This window comes from Ochlerotatus camptorhynchus, unplaced genomic scaffold (assembly GCF_037179485.1).
Source record: "Ochlerotatus camptorhynchus isolate MF236.1 unplaced genomic scaffold, CSIRO-AGI_Acam_v1.1 ptg000107l, whole genome shotgun sequence".
Lineage (NCBI taxonomy): Eukaryota > Metazoa > Arthropoda > Insecta > Diptera > Culicidae > Ochlerotatus > Ochlerotatus camptorhynchus.
In genome coordinates, this window is record NW_027040597.1 from 2,665,931 (window position 1) to 2,683,368 (window position 17,438).

At 38.1% G+C, this 17,438-nt stretch overlaps 1 protein-coding gene and 1 pseudogene across 2 annotated transcripts in view; one reads left to right on the forward strand and one right to left on the reverse strand.

Moving 5' to 3' along the window:
• uzip (unzipped) overlaps positions 1–17,438 on the forward strand; it is a 314,941-nt gene that overhangs the window by 229,420 nt on the left and 68,083 nt on the right. For both annotated transcript variants that reach the window (XM_065219629.1, XM_065219628.1), the window contains exon 5: positions 3,648–3,677. The gene's annotated coding sequence lies outside the window, so the exon portion shown is untranslated. The remainder of the gene's footprint in view (positions 1–3,647; positions 3,678–17,438) is intronic.
• LOC135699372 (uncharacterized) lies at positions 9,581–11,663 on the reverse strand (annotated as a pseudogene).

Consider the following 17,438-nt stretch of genomic DNA (forward strand, 5'->3'; position numbering starts at 1 on the left):
ATTGAGAAAACTAGAGTCAAATTAACACCAAAATACGTCGGAGACGCAAAGGTAAACTTTCAAGAAAATTTGCATTTCAAATGAAAATACATAAATTTTTTAAAAAATAAATACATAATTTTTTTTTTTTTTTTTTTTGCTTTTGCTTTTATTTATAGTCACTTTAACGCTCTTGGGTCATTCGTGACTTGTCCGGGGGTGAGATTTGAACTCGTGACTTTGGCGTGAGAGGTATGAATGCTAACCACTACGCCGGGGTCGTTTTAAGTTTACAAACGATACTCCTTTAGCTCAGTTGGTAAAGACGCAGCTACAAAGCAGGTCCATGCTGGAGGCGACTGAGTTCGATTCCCGTCCGGTCTATTAATTTTTGGGGTTGGACAATTGAGGATAGGATGGTACAGGTATAGAAAGCTCTCAATTAAAATGTGAAAGTTGAAGTACTAAGTTGAGAGAAGGCAAACATCTAATATGCTGTAAGCAATAAGCTTGAAATACCATGTAGTATTATACAAATGGTATTTTTAGGCAATGAAAACAGTTTTTTTTGTCGCGGATTAGTATTTGAAGTCGCGGATTTATTTTGAGGAATCGCGGATTTCGCGGATCGATTTTAGAAAATCTTGTAACAGCCCTGTACTTAGTAATGGAGGGCGCAGCTGTTACTAAACGTCATTAGTCTAAACTTATACGATTATTTTCAAGCTTTCTATGCAACACACATATTCCATATGACCATGCATATTTTATATATGATTCTAATGAGTGAGTCATTTAATGTTTTGACTTTGAGTTTTCTCGTGCAATTACTTAATTTTTAATAAGACGCCGAAATTCCACTAAGACGCCCACATTCATCAGGAGACTTAATTTTTATTACACTATCAAATGCTTAACTTAAAAGTCGAATAAAATGAAGTTGAAGGAACATAACCTAAAATTTCGCATTTATTTTCCCTACACCTATTTTAATTACCAGCAGTTATGTATGTTACACTCACAACATTCACTGCGTACGTACTACACATTTTATTGCTAACTGATATCAATCTTCACACTAAATGACTATTATAGATGAAATGTCATAACAAGATAGCTTATGTAACGTAGTATCAACTCTAGACTGAACTTGGCTTAATTTGCACCAACTTTATTATTTTATTTTCAAAAAAATGAATCGATTCACTAAGATCGATTCTTGCATCAAGATCGCCCAATGCTACATAGAACCCCGTTGAATTTCACCCTCATCAGACATTTGGTTCCGGAGATGTTATCAAAAAAGTGAAATGTTTCAATAGACAGTAATACTCACTCATTTTTCTCGGAGATAATTGGATCGATTGAAGTGCAACCGATTCCATTTTGTTTGTATTTGTTTCTCATAGAACCCTATTGAATTTCACCCTGATCGGACATTTGGCTCTGGAGATGCGATTAAAAACATTTTTTTTTAAATAAAACCCTGTTCAATTTGTGGTGATTCCTTGCAGAGGCCACAAATGGCCACCACGTAGGCATGCACTTCCACTTCGAATTTTTACTTAAACTCATCTCGGAAATAAATGCCCCATTTAACCTGAAATTGCTACTTCATGTATGCTGCAGTACAGCAATCGTAGAGTAACAGTTTCATTGTGGTACGTATCGTAAAAGCTGATATTTTTGCACATATGTAAAGTTTCGAAGTGGTTACAAGAATAAGTATCTCACAGCGAAACACCTTAATCTAGTCGTTGTCAGTTACAGCTTCCTTGAACTGTAACCGGTTCTCTGTACTCTATGGCATCTTTTCCTAATACATATGTGCTTCGACGTGCATTAGTATACGTTCAGATAGTTTGAATAAACCGACAGGCCAGTTGAATATTTATTTCCAGCTTTCCACCGTGCACCACCGCCCTCAACTCAACCATCAAAAGGCCTCTGTATTGATCCACTGAGAACATCCAATTCGAACACTACATCTGCAAATGTTTCATTAAAGAGAACATTGCACCGACAATGAAAGTGGATGCACGTTCATAGAAATATGCAAAACGGGGCTTCCGTCGTCCGTTAATTGAACGAAAACAGTAGTGCGGCACAGCTCGCCAGTAAGAATAATGGGGAGAAATCGAGTTCTGACGTCATACGGTATGGGAAAAATTTCCATAAGCACAAAGAACCCTCTGCCGGCTAGAGGTTCCTCTGTCATCATGAACAACACTGTGTATGGTAATATGCATTGCGGTAACTGGAAATAGAGAGAGATGGGCCTACCGTAGAGCTGCTGGTATGACTTCAATAAAAAAAATCCTACGAGGAATGCCACGTTCGGCCTTTTGTGGAGAATAACTTCAAAACGTGACATCATGTCAGCTCTGGCATTGAAATAGTTTAGGGTGATCTGACAAGCAAATAGTTTTGATGTTCGTGGCAGAGTTATGTGCAATACTTCTGGAATGTTCAAGATTCGTATCTCACTCCATCGACATACAAAAAATACGGTTCTCGATTGAAAAGTTTCAAGGATATCGTGACTGCAGCAAATTTGCAAACAGCCAGCCTCGGTACAGACTGTGCCGAAACATGAACCCTTGGTAAAGGCGGATGGAGCGGGAAATTCAATTACACGTAGGCTGAAACGTTAGGATTCAAACTGAAACATAACAACTCGCAACACAACAGTATGATAATCTCCCAGTCCGATCCAAGGTCAAGGTTGCTTCCAATATCCGTTGCCTCTAGTGATCGATATTCCCATGCGAACGAACGTCGTCTGTTGTCGACTTTGGATAATCCGTGTGTACAACCGCATGCAGGACGAACGAAGTGCTTTTACCTAGCAAGGGCAAATATACAATGGTTTTGTGTCCTAAGCCATAGTAGTAGCCGTAGGTGGCAAAATCTGTCGATGTCGTTTGCTTTTTGCTTGCTGTTTTGAATACCTGTGCCCTTTCTGGTTAGTCAGGAAAAGTGAAAACATGGAAATCGATTTCGCTGCCAGTAGAGCTGCGGTTTACCGCAATGCTGTTGCATATGACATAAACTTCAGTAAATACATATTGGCAGCGAAAGTGTTTAGGATTGTCTCTCTAGGAAGTGAGTCGTTCAGGAAATCCGATGGGATTACGCATAGGCTTAGAGACGTAAATTGGATATTCGAGTTGCATCTGCTAGCGGCTGTAATGGTTGCGAAATATGTTTGAAGTGAACTTGATCGCTCGATCTTTTATGCTCACTCGTATATTTGGAGCATGTATTTCATCTTAGGTCATTGTTTGCTTTCACCTTGAAGTAAACACTGGTCAAATTTCGGTCTTCTCCTTTTATTTCTTTACTGGCACTCCGCCGCCATATGTCCGAATTCCAATACAAATAAAGTGGGCGGCACACCTCAACTTACGATCTTGAATTTCTGTTAAGATCGGCTGACATAGACGATGGAGCTCAGCATTCGTATAATTTCTCCCTAATGATCCATCACCCAAGAATTCTGGAAAACGTGGAACTAGAGAAAAATATTGCATGCAAATATAGTCGCTTCAATGATTTTCCAATTTTGCCATTTCGAGTTCACATCAAGTAATTTCAGTGCAGTTTCTCAAAATCATCATTGTCAACAGCCTTTTATTAATCAACGCATTTCTTCCATCTCGTTACAGATTCCATCCTCGTTCTCGGTCAATATAAAGGTAAGAATGCAAATCCATCCACTCGTAGGTTACTTTTTCATTCAAGATACGAAATAAGAAGCACAATTTATCACTTGAAGGACCGTAAACCATTCTGCATCGTCAATGGCGTTTGTCACATGTGTTTGCCCAGCGCACCACTCTCTCTCACTCTCTCTGTCTATCTTCAAGTGGCGGAGAAGCGACAATTCAGCTTCAGAAGCCGTTACCGGGAAGTGATTTATGGCGATTAGATTGCCGTAAATTTCGCCGGGAATGCAAAATGCAATGTTTTCAACAAGTTCTGCGCGTGAGAACCAAGCCATAGTTTCCTGTTCCGTTGCCGAAACGTGCACAAAACCAAATAAGTGTGAATTTTTCGTTCCGTATGCAAAAAAATGTCTTTGTTTTCCAATCTTCAATCTAATGACGAAAGTTCTGAAAAAAACTAGAGCGGGCAGAATGAGAAATTTGCCAACCATCACCGATCGCCATAAATCACTGCATCCCGTGTGCAAACTCAGTGCAGTGTCATTTCTATATATGCAGCTGTGGCCGTTCGAGGTGTACGTACAGTGCCAGTGTGATGCAAGTTGCAACCGATGATGCAGTGATACGCTTCAAATGATTTCGTTTTTTTGTTGTTTCTGGATTACAATTCACTGTGCTTCACAGAGTGTTGGTTGCATGGCTATCAGATATCATGGATCTAGAATCATCGGTCGTTTGAAGAGCTTTGAAGTTTTTTTTTCTGTACCGTCGCAATCACACCAACTTGCATAACCGGCTGCCGTGCTGACCGTGCTCTGGAGCGAAAGAATTGCGGAACCGGTAATGTGTCACATGCATTGTTTTTACGCTTTTATACAGATGATGAAGGTTTTTAGGTGAAGTTATGATTGTTGTTGTTAGTCAACATTGAATGTCTATGGCAGTGAACTTAAAGGGTGTCCACGATGAAATTACCACACTATGAAATTGCTCTAACTTTTTAACCGTAGGGTAGAATTTAATGAAAATTTGAGTGGATTTAGTTCATAGTGCATTATTTACATCCTGCAAGTTTTAAAGTCCTGTGATCAAAACTCGCGGAAATGGAGTCGAAAGAACAGCTCGTGCATGATAAAATCTTGCGCATTCATCACGAGAACAAGGATCTCTCGCATCGTTCCATCGCTAAAACGTTGGGAATCGCGAATTCCACGGTGTCGCGAGTGATTAAGCGGTTCGAGGAACGGTTGACCACCGATCGGAAGCCCAGAAGTGAAGGAAAAAGTATTCCGTACAACACCAAAAATCACAACCGCGTAGTTGGGGCCTTCAACCGAAATCCGAACGCCTCCGTTAGGGATGTGGCTAAGAAGCTGCACCTAAGCCGAAGTTTTGTCCAGAAGGCCAAAACTAAGGCTGGGCTTCGAACGTTCAAGGTACAAAAGGCCCCTAATCGCGACGAGAAGCAGAACAAGTCCGCCAAAACCCGTGCCAGGAAGTTGTACCTCAACATGCTGACGAAAGTTGAATGCTGCATCATGGACGACGAAACATATGTGAAGGCCGACTTCAAACAGATCCCCGGCAACCTGTTTTTCACGGCCAAGGATAAGTTCAGCGTTCCGGAGCATGTCCGCACTCAGAAGATGTCCAAATTTGCGAAGAAATTCCTGGTTTGGCAAGCCATCTGCACGGACGGGAAGCGGAGTGCACCTTTCGTGACCCAGGACACGATGAACGGACAGGTGTACATAAAAGAGTGCCTCCAGAAGCGGCTGCTTCCTCTCCTGAAGGCCCACAACGTCCCAACAATCTTCTGGCCGGATTTGGCCTCATGCCACTACTCCAAGGACGTGCTGAAGTGGTATGCGGACAATAAGGTCAATTTCGTGCCGAAAATGTTCAACCCTCCCAACACTCCGGAGCTCCGCCCCATCGAGAAGTACTGGGCGATTATGAAGCAGCACCTTCTTAAACGACCTAAGGTAGTGAAGACAGTCGAGGAACTGAAGAAAGTATGGGTTTACATGCAAAAAACGGTTGATTCACAGGTTTTGCAGAATCTTATGGCCGGGGTTAAGGCCAAGGTGCGGGCATTTGCGTATGGACTGTAAATAAAATACGAGTAAAATGGTAAAATGAAGTTTAATAGTTATTTCTCAATCCCTGAAAATTTGATGGCAATCGGATGAAAACTCGAATTTTGCGAATCAATTTTGTGTGTGGCAATTTCATCGTGGACACCCTTTATTCTATAAAAAAAAAAAACTTTAGGGCGATTAAAGATTGCGAACACTAAAATACCTCCCAAATCACGGTTTAGGCCATAATTAAGGCGATAATCGAGATTTAAAGTTTCGAACACATGAACACCCCACAAATCCACCTTAATTAAGGAGATAAACGCGAGTAAAGATTTCGAACTCCAAAACACCCCTCAAATCGCTATTTAGGCCTTAATTAAGGCGAGAATCGAGATTTAAGATTTCGAATACCATCCCAAGTAACAAATCTAGAGCTGCTTGGCTATATTCAAAATTTATAAAGGTTTTATTGCAGCTGCAACCATAACCTACAGCTTTATGACAGTCATATACAATGCAAGTCATGAAACAACCTTATAGCTAACTACAAAACCCCTATAAAACTAATTAAAAAACCAACTGATGCTTATGCTATTTTCACTTATGAAAGGTTTTATGATTGCTTTGAAGTATACAAAAAAGTATTATAAATTGCCCTTATAAAACCAAAAAATAAATCCTATCGTTGCTTTATAAGTAAGCGCAATAAAACTAGTTGGCCATGAAACAGTTATTTTAAAACAATTATAAGCATTCAGTTGCAACTTGTCAGAAATGTAAATAGGTGGTTTATTTTTACAACATAGAAAAATAAAAAATGTAATGCATAAAAAAATCAACAAAATTGTTAGCATGAGCATGAAAACATTTCGTGTATACGTATACGCGACGTAGTGTGCGTAAGAAAAACGTCAGCAATCTCCATGATTCTTCCGTTCTCGCTCGCATATACATGGGGTGACACGGTCGAATCTTGGTCGAAATACATGGAATGGTGACAGTCCTAGGACAAAAAGGTTGAAATCACGCATAACTTTTCATAAAGGTTAATGTACCATTCAAAACTTTTCTAAATGTTTTTAAAATTCATCGTAGAATAGGAATATACATTTTTTTTATAGGAATATATAGGAATATAGGAAAACAGTAGGCTGTGAAGTTTTAACGTATTAAGAAAAGTTGTTTATTTTATCAAGATAACCAACTTTGACAAAGTCGTGAAGTCTTCGAAACACAAATTCAATGCATTAAAAAAAGTTATAGAAAAAAAAACATGTTCCACTAAAATGAAGAAATCTACAAAACACCAAAATATACCTCTCTCAAATTTTGATATTTTGTTTATCGAGTATTGCTTAATTTTTGCTGAAAATGTCAAAATTGTGTTTTTCTTCTCGTTTTTTCAACAATGTCTTTGAAATTTGAAGCTTAATCCAGTATGTTTCTTCACAAAAGCTGTTTATTAAATGTATTTTCATAAGAGAAAAATATAACATTATAAATCTGTAAGCAAAAAAACCGAAACAGAAAAAAAAACCATATTTTCGACATTTTTTTCTTTAACTCCATATAACTTGGAACCAGTAGTCTGTGGAAATTTTACGTCTTTGAAAGAGCTGTTCATTTTGTCAAGATAAACAACTTTGCCGAAGACATCAAGTTTCCAAAACGTCAGAGAAAGAAGTAAGATTGTGACACCATCTTTGCGGAAGAGTTTTGAACTACTTGTTTATGTCAATAGATAGTCCTTATTATGACGAAAAATTTTGCCGAAGACACCAAGTCACGGAAATGCTTCGTTTCGGAGTTATTAATTTTGCTCTGCTAGGTTGCATTCCTGACCCAGTGTGCAATGTAAGCATTAGACATTTTAAGAAATTGCGCTTGGTGTTTTTCTTGCCTGCTGTCTTCTGTCGCCATATTGTCATTATGAAAAGGCCATTAGCCTTGGAATAAAATCCAAGAAATTTCAATAAAATAATGGCTAAATAAGAGATCCGAAATGATTTCCAGTGTGCATTGGTATGAATTTATGTATTGAGATCTATTTTCTGTAAAATTAAGGTGATTCTATCAAATTCATTTGATTTCTGAAACAATCTTTTTTGTTAACTTGAATTATTTTGGAGGCGCATTTATTTAACGCTCATATTATCTCAATATACACGATAACATTTCAAGCGCATATGTTTTGGAACTTCTAAAAAGTCATATATTTTCTTAAAGATTTTCACTAATGTCGCCATGAAACAAAATTGATTGCATGGTGATCTTGATACTAACACTCAAACCTATTTTTACCGCTAAAGATTTCCATTTGGAAAAAAAGTTTCAGCAGAACAGAACAACAACAAGCTAATTTATGGCGGTTGCTTTGAAGCCAATACAAATTAAATTGGCTTTATAACTGATTTTCACCAAAGCGTAATAAAACTGCTTGGATACAATATTACTCTTATAGAGGCTATGAGAACCTTTTGTAGAGTATGAGGCTTCCTGACAAAAGGTTTTAAGACAGCTTTATTGTGATTCTCAAACATGCTTTATAAACCTTATCAAGAGTGGTCCACTAAGCTGTATGACGATCTTATAGCGGTTATCAAAAGGTTGTGCTGGAGCTATTAATTTTATTGGCGGTTTTATGAAATTGATCTCAATAACCACTAATAGAGTGCAATAAAACAAGAAATGCTACTTGGAATAACACCCCTCAAATCGTGAAACACCTCTCAAGTCGATAAGATTATACACCAGAACACCCTTCAAATCGAGATTTGGCCTTAATTAAGCACATAAAGGTGATCAAAGATTTCGAACACCAAAACACCCCACACTGGGCAAAAAGTGACAAAACCGCGACTAAATTGAATATCTCGGCTGCCAAACGGTTTCAGTCAACATGTTATACATATTCTCAAAGGAAAAACTCTCCTGAATCGATTGGTGGTGGTCTCATTGGCAGACTTTTGAGTACCGAGATAGAGGGCCGGGTTCAACCCGAGTTCCCGGTAATGTAGGAAATGCCACTATTTATCGACATAATTTTAGACTTTACTTAACGTATATTACTGGAAATTGATAGTACTAAGTATATATGGTGTAAAGACACCATATACACCCTCAGGAAAATTCTACTGGGCTAAAGGAGGATCCGGAACGACCGATAAAGTGGCCACATTATAAAAAATGTCCTAGAACCTTGCGATTTTTTCTATGTTGTTCAGAATCAAGAGATCAAAGCGAATTTAATAAACAATTGAAATTTTGGGGTAAAGTGGCCATATTCTGGTTCTTCGGATAATCTGTATTGACCGATAAAGTGACCACGTTATAAAACATGTCCTACATGCTTGCGGTTTATTCTATATTGTTCAGAATCAAGATATCAAAGCGTATTTAACATGGAATACATATGTTGGAATATAGTGGCCATATCCCGGTTCTCCGGATAATCTGGATTGACCGATAAAGTAGTCACATTATATACATTGTTCTAGAACTGTTGTTTGTTCATAATCACGAGATGAATGCGTATTTAATATGGAATTTATAGTATGGGATCAAATGACCATATCCTGGTTTTCCGAATAATCCGGGTAGACCGATCAAGTAGGTCGTATAATCTAAACTGTTCAGCAGCGGTAGACAACGCAAAAGTTGGGAAAAAAAAATTTCAATTTGAGGTATTGTGATACGTGTAAAATTAAAAGACTTATCTAGGCCTATCCGGGCCTCTAAAAAAACGATATTCATTCCTTGCCTTTTTCGTCACTGTAAATATCAGAATCACACAAACTCGCGCTGTCGTATTCCATGTCGTCGCAATCTTGCTCGCCATTCATTTCCCCTTCAGCTATCCATATAATATTGTGCCACTTCCTCCATGTATTTCACATCCTTACTACCAAATGCTACTTTCGAACCTTCATTGTGGTATGTTAGATACGATGGCTTCGGATCGGACCATGCTAATGCCGTTGCCATCATATCTGATAAATTTGCCTCGGGAGACATTTTTCTAGCAAGGTTTGGCCTGCAAAATTTACGGCGCTTGTGCATTCGCTCTCCAGCCTGCTCATCCACAAAATTCATAGTGTATGGCTGAAAAATTAATAAATGATTAGTTTGATTTTTATAGCTTAGGTAGTTTACCTTACCAATTGATCGATATAATCTGCTAAATGTTTGTATTTGTGCAAAGAAGGTAGTAATGCTTTATGGAACGGGAACTCCTCCAAAATACTTTTTTCCAATCGTTCGTAAAGCAACTTTACCTTTTCAGCATTCAGCTTCCGTGACGAAAGCGCCAAATTGCTGATAAGTCTCAAATTTTGCATCATATTCCTACTAACATTCAAAATATCGGCAAATATGTCAGGCTCTGAAAGCAAACGGCGGGCAAGGTTGCCATTATTGGAACTACCACTCCCTCCTGGTTTCGGACGATTAACCTGTACTTTGAAATGTTGTTCAAGGCAGTCTGCAATTCGTCTGGCTTCCAACTTCACTTGCGGGTGAGTGAGGGCAGGATGTCCTGGTACTGATTTTTTGGCTGCTGAGCGGATGGCCCACTCAACGGAATTCAAACGGGCATGGAAGAAAGAAGGTCCAATTTTTCCGCAGTAGTGTCCAAGCACATTGGACATACATGCGTATTTTTATTGCAAACTATAGCATTTGCGCTGTAATGTGAAGCTCAATATTCTTAACCGTAACCACCACGGGTTCATCCTTGATTTGATCTATCTCGTAAAAAAATGCATCGAACATTTTCCGGGTTATGACATCCGTTTCTTTTGTCCAGCTTAGAGAGCGGGGGCGGCAGAAATAATCCGATTGCGGGTTCGGATTCTGATAAATCGGTTCACCGGTTTTCTTCACCAGTTGCAATAGCATATAATTTTCTGAAAGCAGCGAATCGTCGTTACCAAGAATATTGGATTGATTGTAGTGGCTAAATCCAGTCGCTGAGTCAGGGCCTCCGGCAATCCTCACCACACAATCAATCGGTACGTTTCTGTAGTCGGCACATAGTTCAAATATCTTGGATCTTACGGCATCCAGTTCGAAGACCCGTTCGACATCGTTCTTTATTAAATCCCGAACGGAAACGGAGGTCGACAGATAACCGTCTGCCCAATTCGGTGAAGAAAATGGTGGAATGATAGAATTGCGATACGAAATCATATCCGCCCAAGATATCAGATGTTTCATGCCGAATTCGTGTTTCATAAATTTGATGATACCTTGAATAAATTCATATAAATAGCTCTCTTAAAATTTACTGACAATTTCAGGTGCGACAGATACTAGAAACTATTTAATTAAGAAATTTGTTTCATAGTATAAGTGTTAAATTGAAAAAAAAAACAAAAACTGATTTTAATACCTTGATACTTTGATTTGCTCAATCCAAGTCTGGTTTTCAGCATCAAAGACGATTCGGGAGATGGTTCAATCTTCTGGTACACCTCTGACGTATTCAACGTATTCTTCGCCCAGGACTCACCACCATTTCTCAACAATTTCAAAATCTTCGTGACTGCTGGGCTTTCGAGTTTGCGTGCAGCAGCTTCTGCTGCTCTTAGCAGCTTATCTAAGCGATGATCACGGGCTAGCCGTTGACAACTTTTAGCTTTGGATTGTTCCGTAAGATCATTGAACTGGAGTCGTTTTCGTCCTACTTTTCGATATAGTGTGCTTTCAGAAACCGCCGAGGAAGAGTTGTAGTCGGACGTACTTGAACGGCTGTCGCTTATGCAGGATGGTGATGTTGTTCCAGAATTATTGAAAGGAGAAGCTGGTGATCCTGATTGTTTCAGCTTTAAATCAAAATCACAACAAGTTATTCTTCTGATTTTTTTTTCTTTAGGCAACATACCGTAAATACAGACTTTACCCATTTCGACTCCTTCTCGAAAAATCGTTTTTTGCATCCATGCTTCGACCAATAATATTTGAAGCTGCTAATCCATGCTTTCGCTGTTGGCTTGATATTTTCTTCTCGTTCCTTCCCTTTACGACATAAAAAACGTAATAATTCATCTTCGGATTGGTGTTGAAGATAAAATTTCGCGATGTCACCGTTAGAAATCATGTTGACAGTATTGCGATGATATCCGCTGGGCTGTTAACAATTAATTGCAGTCGATCGTGCTAAAGCTTCTGTGATAAACACATATCGCACTTAAAAGTAGGCGAAGATATATTCTTATATCTTACAGTACTGGACATAAAAACGAAAACATTGTGATTTGATGTGTCGCATGTCCATGATCTGTCCGATCGAAAATTGGTCCATGGTATTCCAAAACATCCGGTAGTGGCCTAAGAGGTGGTCGGAGGTACTCTTTTAACAGATAATTCTTGATAGAGCTGGAATTAGGGCGAAACAGCTTTTGTAAACAATGACTTCTCTCGATGATATATCGAAGCTCAAGGCACGCCCACGCCAATCAACATAACCAACGGGAAGGGGAAGTCTTCCCCTACTCGATGGTGACGTTGATTTGAGTAGGCGAGCCTTGGCTTTCTAGATATCATCGAGAGAAGTCATTGTTTACAAAAGTTGTTACGCCCTAATTCCAGCTCTATCTAGAATTTTGATATTTTATTAAAAAATAGTATGAGACGATTCAAAAGTCTTTTTTTTAGAAATTATTGTGATCTACCATACACTGAAAAAAATTACCCCATTTAAATCCGGTATTACTCTGAAATCAAGTGCCCAATTACAATCCTTCAGAAACATATCGATAATTAACGACAATTTCGATTTAAAGTACCAATTTTTTAAAGCACCTGCCAGAAGTGGGATACTAGGGATTTTTTTTTAAATAAAAATAGTTTTAATTATTTGAATATGAACAAGATTGTTAAGAAAAAAGATCGTAGTTTTGCAGGACTGTTTACACGTTATGACAACTTCTACGGTCAATCCAGATTTTCCGGAGGATATGGCCACTTTACCCCAAAATTTAAATTCTTTATTAAATTCGCTTTGATCTCATGATTCTGAACAAACATAGAAAAAATCGAAAGGTTCTAGAACAATTTTTATAATGTGACTACTTCATTGGTCAATCAAGATTATCCGGTGAACCAGGACATGGCCACCTTATTCCAAAATATGTATTCCAAGAGCTTCGAGTGGGTTGGTTTATTTCCTTTAAATTCCGTTATAATTGCTTATCTTTTGACAGATACGCGTATTTCGTCTACTACTTGCAGACTTCATCAGTGCCAAGTACTCAACACCAGTACTTGGCACTGATGAAGTCTTTAAGTAGTAGACGAAATACGCGTATCTGTCAAAAGATAAGCAATTATAACGGAATTTAAAGGAAATAAACCAACCCACTCAAAGCTCTTCATAAAGGGATTCCGTTAAGAGGTTCGACAAATTTAAAGGATTAATGTATTCCAAGTTAAATACGCTTCGATATCTTGATTCTGAACAACATAGAAAAAATCGCAAGGTTCTAGGACATTTTTTATAATGTGGCCACTTTATCGGTCAATACAGATTATCAGAAGAACCAGGATATGGCCACCATATTCCAAAATATGTATTTCAATTTAAATACGCTTTGATCTCTTGATTCTGAACAACATAGAAAAAATCGCAAGGTTCTAGCACAATTTTTATAATGTGGCCACTTTATCGGTCAATCCAGATTATCCGGAGAACCAGAATATGGCCACTAGACCCCAAAATATAGTTTTCATATTAAATACGCTTTGATCTCTTGATTCTGAACAACATAGAAAAAATCGCAAGGTTTTAGGACATTTTTTATAATGTGTCGGTCGTTCCGGATCCTCCTTTAGGCCAGTAGAGTTTTCCTGAGGGTGTATATGGTGTCTTTACACCATATATACTTAGTACTATCAATTTCCAGTAATATACGTTAAGTAAAGTCTAAAATTATGTCGATAAATAGTGGCATTTCCTACATTACCGGGAACTTGGGTTGATCCCGGCCCTCTATCTCGGTACGCAAAAGTCTCCGGCCAATGAGACCACCACCAATCGATTCAGGAGAGTTTTTCCTTTGAGAATATGTATAACATGTTGACTGACACCGTTTGGCAGCCGAGATATTCAATTTAGTCGCGGTTTTGTCATTTTTTGCCCACTGTGCACCCCTCCAATTTGCGATTTAGGCCTTTATGAAGGTGATAATAGCGATTAAAGATAGCGATCCCTAACACACCCCTCAAATCGCTATTTATGCCTTAATTAAGGAGATAAACGCGATTAAAAATTTCGAGCTACAGAACACCACTCAAATCTTGATTTAGGCCTTAGTTAAGCAGATAAACGCCATTAAAGATTTTGAACCCAAAAACACCCCTCAAATCGATACATAGGCCCTAATTAAGAAGGTACACTCGATAAAAAATTTCGAGCCCCAAAACACCCCTCCAATCACCATTTAGGCCTTCATTAGGTAGATAAACGCTACGATATCGTACCCACAAAATTCCCATCAAATCACGATTTAAGCCTTAATTAAGGAGTTAAACGTGATTTAAGAATTAGTACCTCAAAACATCCCATAAATCTCGATTTAAGCCTTAATTAAGGAGATGGAAGCGATTAAATGTTTCGAACTCCAAAATACCCCTCAAATCGCTATTTAGGCCTTAATTAAGGCGATAATCGAGATTTAAGATTTCGAGCTACAGAACACCCCTCAAATCTTGATGTAGGCCTTAATTAAGGAGATAAACGCGATTCAAGATTCCGAACCTCAAAACACCCCTTAAATTGCGATTTAAGTCTTATTTAAGGAGATTACCTTAGATTAGATTAGGAGGATACACCCCTCAAATCTTGTTTTAGGCCTTAGTTAAGGAGATAAACGCGATTAAAGATTTTGAAGCCCAAAACACCCCTAAAATCGCTATATATGCCTTAAATAAAGAGGTAAACTCGATTAAAGAACACAAAAACACCCCTCAAATCACCATTTAGGTCTTCATTAAAGAGATAAACGCTATTTAAGATATCGTACCCAAAAAATACCCCTCAAATCATGATTTTGGCCTTAATTAAGGTGATTAACGATTACGAACACCAAAATATTCCTCAAATCGTGAGGCCTTAATTAAGGACATAAAGGCGCTTAAAGATTTCAGACACCTAAACACCCCACATTTAAGTCTTAGTTTAGAAAAAACGCGATTTAATAACACCAAGACGCCCCTAAAATGGTGATTTTGACCACGATTTAAGTCATACCTAAGCTTTAGAACACCGAAACACTCCTCAATTCGTGATTAAGGCCTTAATTAGGGATTTCCCTGCGATTAAAGATTTCGAACACCAAAGCATACCTCAATTCGCAATTTAGACCTTAATGAAGGACACAAACGCAATTTAAGATTTCGATCCCCAAAACAACCCTCAAATCACTATTTAAGTCATACCTAAGTTTTCGAACATCGAAACACCCAACCGTTCGCGATTAATAAAGGACATAAACACGATTTATGATTTTGTACACCAAAACACCCCTCAAATTAATTAAGGTTCACGATTTATGATTTTGAACACCAAAACACCAATCAAATCGCGTTTTAGGAAGATAAACGCGATTAAATACTTCGAACACAAGCCCTTAATTAAGGAGATAATCGAAATTAAATATTTTGAACCCCTAAACACCCCTCAAATCGATGTTTAGGCCTTAATTAAGGAGATAAACTCGATTATAAATTTCGAACGCCAAAACACCGCTCAAATCGCCATTGAGGACTTCATTAAGGAGATAAACGCGATTTAAGATATCGAGCCCAAAAATACCCCTCAAAGCAAGATTTAGACCTTAATTAAGGTAATTAAAGATTTTGGACACCAAAACACCCCTTAAATTGCGATTTATGCTTTAATTAAGGAGATAAACGTAATGAAATACTTCGAACCCAAGAGAATCACGATTTCTAAGGGGATAATCTCGATTATAGATCCCTAAAACACCCCTCAACTTGCGATTTAGTCCTTAAGGTGAAGTTCACCACTCCGAGAAAAAATAATTACGTTTTGATTTTTCGAAAAAAATGATGAGATAAAATAAAAAAAAAATTGCATGTCAATTTGCCCAGGAATCTGAGGAAAAAACTAATTTTCTTGGATTTTTGATAAATTTTCCCAACAATTTTAGAAAAATAAAAACGTGCCGGAATAAAAAAATTATTCTCGGGCGATAAACTTACCCTTAATGAAGAAGGTAAACAAGAATAAAGATTTCGAACACAAGAGCACCCTCAAATCGCGATTAAGCTACAACGCACTGGGCTCCGCGAATTTTACGTAAAAATTACGTTTCCTAATTCTATGGAAGTTAGTTCAAATTTCCTGGGAAACAGCTGAAAAAGTCATGCGAAATAATCTTTTTCACTGAAAATAGAGCACCCGAACTAGGAAATTTTATACAGGTAGAATTACATCCGGGCGAAGCTGTCGGGATATCAATATCCTAAGGTGTTTTCGGAGACGTCAGTCCGAAACTTTCAGAGAAAGATTAGAGAAACTTGCGGAGGAAGTCGATAGGACTCCTGGGGGAAGTGCAGTGGGAAGCGTGATTATCTCTCACCCAGCAGGCCTGGGTTCAATCCCAGTCGGCGCCGCCGGGATGTTCTGAGGCATAACATCTCTGATCAGCCTTCCTTCAGAGCGAAGTAAAGCCGTTGGTCCCCGGTTCATGAGCTGGGATGGGTCGATAGGTGGGTCTAGGGTAAATTATCACACTAAGGTTACATGTTGCTATTAGTATAGCATTTCCAACCAACCATAAAATTACAATTATATGTGTGCCTGAGACCTTTGGTTTCCTTATAAATTCGGACTTCCTCCGTACATCGATGTTTTATCTCTCGATGGTTTCGAGAATTACATTTTATTCGTTAGATCTTAACTGCAATGTTTTACTATCTATATGATTTTTTTTTTAATTGTGATAAATTTCAATGAGCTCATCCAAATATTAACATCAGATTGTAGTTCATGTAGGAGAGGCTTCAGTTGGGTTCATTAGTTTTGAAAAATTTATCGGGTCTATACAGCATCTAAAAGAGCTTCGATTTATAAATCAAGATTGAAAGCAAAATCATGGCTTCACTTTGTGAAACTACCTAAAACTGTAGATCAAATTGAATTCAAAATTTGCTGTTATGGTGTAACTTATTTTGTATACTCCAGGTGGTCTCATTTTGGTTGACTTAACGGTTAAAACAGCAAAAATGAGAGCAAAATTTTACACTGTTGAATCAAACGAAAAACTGCTCTAAATGAAATCAATTGGATTACAGATTTCGCATTCATAATATTTAACTGAATACGGGCCTGGCGTAAGTCGTTAGCATTCATGCTTCTCACGCTGAAAGACTTGAGTTCAAATCTCACCAAATCTCAACCTAAAACAAAACAATTGAACAACAGCTGTTAGTTCAACGACAGATGAACAAAAATTAAATTTACAAGAAGACGTTAACAGCAGAAGTTGAAGTTTATTTGCTTTCATTAAAAAAAAACTCTTGACTGCCATTGGAAGCATGTGAGTTCTCATTATGATAGGAACTGCTAAATGTAATACCGATTTGCTTTCATTTTGTTGACCGACTTTGCTCGGGAAAACAAACAAACTGACAGCTCGCTCCCATAAAAAGTCCCACCGAGGGGCGCTAAGACGGTGGTTATTGC